The sequence below is a fragment of the Bison bison genome, unplaced genomic scaffold (genome assembly GCF_000754665.1).
Source record: "Bison bison bison isolate TAMUID 2011002044 unplaced genomic scaffold, Bison_UMD1.0 scf7180017862030, whole genome shotgun sequence".
NCBI classification, from domain to species: domain Eukaryota; kingdom Metazoa; phylum Chordata; class Mammalia; order Artiodactyla; family Bovidae; genus Bison; species Bison bison.
Window position 1 is genome coordinate 9,472 of NW_011492602.1, and position 1,928 is coordinate 11,399.

At 38.1% G+C, this 1,928-nt stretch overlaps 1 non-coding gene across 1 annotated transcript; it reads left to right on the forward strand.

The window, feature by feature from the left end:
* Positions 1-1,529: 1,529 nt before the first annotated feature.
* Positions 1,530-1,602, forward strand: TRNAG-UCC. Its single transcript has one exon. It is a non-coding gene; the product is annotated as a tRNA-Gly (tRNA).
* The last annotated feature ends 326 nt before the right edge of the window (positions 1,603-1,928 follow it).

Below are 1,928 nucleotides of genomic sequence, written 5' to 3' on the forward strand. Positions count from 1 at the left end.
AGGGCGTGGGGTAGCTCCTCTCAGCAGCACTTCTGCATGGTCCGTCACAGCCGCCACGCTTCTGCGAGTATAGATTAACTGAATTTTTATGCACCTGGTATAAAAACTATTTGCTTGAAGCTATCTAAATAAAGGTTGATGGTCAATTTGGGGCTTTGGCACTAGAGTTAACAGCTTAAATCTTCCCTAAGATTTCTGCTATGTTTTGGATATTAACCCTGTATCAGATATATGATTTGCAAATATTTTCTCCCATTCTGTAGGCTGCCTTTATGTTTTGTTCATGGCTTTATTTCCTGTATAGAAGCTTTTTTAATTTTATATAGTCTCACTTGTTTATTTTCACTTTTGTTGCCAGATCCAGAAAGTCATTGCCAATACCAATGTCAAGGAGCTTACCCCCATATTTTGATCGAGGAGTTTTGCAGTTTCAGGTCTTACATCCAACTTTTTAATCCATTTTTAAGTTGATTTTTGTGTATGGTATAAGATACTGGTCCAGTTTCATTCTTTTGTACCTGGCTGTCAAGGTTTTCCAACACCATTTTGAAGAGGCTATCTTTTCTCCATTGTATATTAATGGCTCCTTTGTCATAAATTGTGAAAGCTTTTTTGAGAGATAATTTAAATATAATAAAGTACTCAAATCATAAAAGCACAGCTAGATAAATTTGCACATTTGTAGACACCTGCCACTGAGGGTTACACAGAGTCCAACATGACTGAAGCAACTTAGCACCCATGCACACACATACACCTGCCACCGAAGTCAAGATCTAGAATGTTATCAGGATCCCTGAAGGCTCCCTCATACTCCTTTCCAGTCAATACCACCCTCCTGGGAGTACCCACTGTTCTGATTTCTGTCACCATAGATTATTTTTGCTTGTTCTTGATTATCATATAAGTGGAATCATATAGTATGTGGTCTTATCTGGCTTCTTTCATTTGGTTCAATATCTATGACATTCATTCATGTTGTTGGATGTCCCCTGCTTCTAAGTTTGATCTGACCTTGATTAAAATCTTGGGCTTTTGGGAGGGAGGCTCAAGAAGGAGGAGACATATGTATACCTATGGTTGATTGATGTTGATGTTTGGCAGAAACCAACAAAATTCTGTAAAGCAATTATCCTTCAACTAAAAAAATGAATTTAAAAAAATCTTGGGCTTTCTTGGTGGCTCAGAGGTGAGCAGTCCACCTACCAATGCAGGAGACACAGGTTCAATCTCTGATCTGGGGAGATCCCACATGATGTGGAGCAACTAAGCCCATATGCCACAACTACTTAGCCTGTGTTCTAGAGCCTGGGAGCCACAACTACTGATCCAACATGCCTAGGGGCAGTGCTCCACAACAAGAGAAAACACCACCATGAAAAGTCCTTGCACCACAACAAAGAGTAGCTCCCACTCACCACAACTAAAGAAAAGCCCTCATAGCAATGAAGACTCAGAACAGACAAAATAAATAAATAACATTTTGAAAAGCTTTTAAAAAAAATAAAAATTAAAATCCTCTCCAGACTTCCCTGATGGTCTAATGGATAAGACTCTGTGCTTCCAATGCAGGGTGCCCAGGTTCAATCCCTGGTCAGGGAACCAATCCTACATGCTACAACTAAAGATCCTGCATGCGGCAACAAAGAACTCATGTGGGCAAATAAATAAATAAAATTTTTAAATAATTAAAATCCTCTCAAGCTTACATTAATGTGGTTACTTATAAACAAAATGGGATATATGACAGCTATGTGTTAGGATTTGGAGGAGAGTTAAATTTATAAATAGCTGCATCCATACTAGTTTTGTGATTTGATAATAATAGATAATAAATATAATTAGAAACACTACAATAGCAGAATCAAAGCTTATGTGCATGTCTGAACTGAAAGCAAATGCTATCTTGGGAAAATCCTCCCATTTGG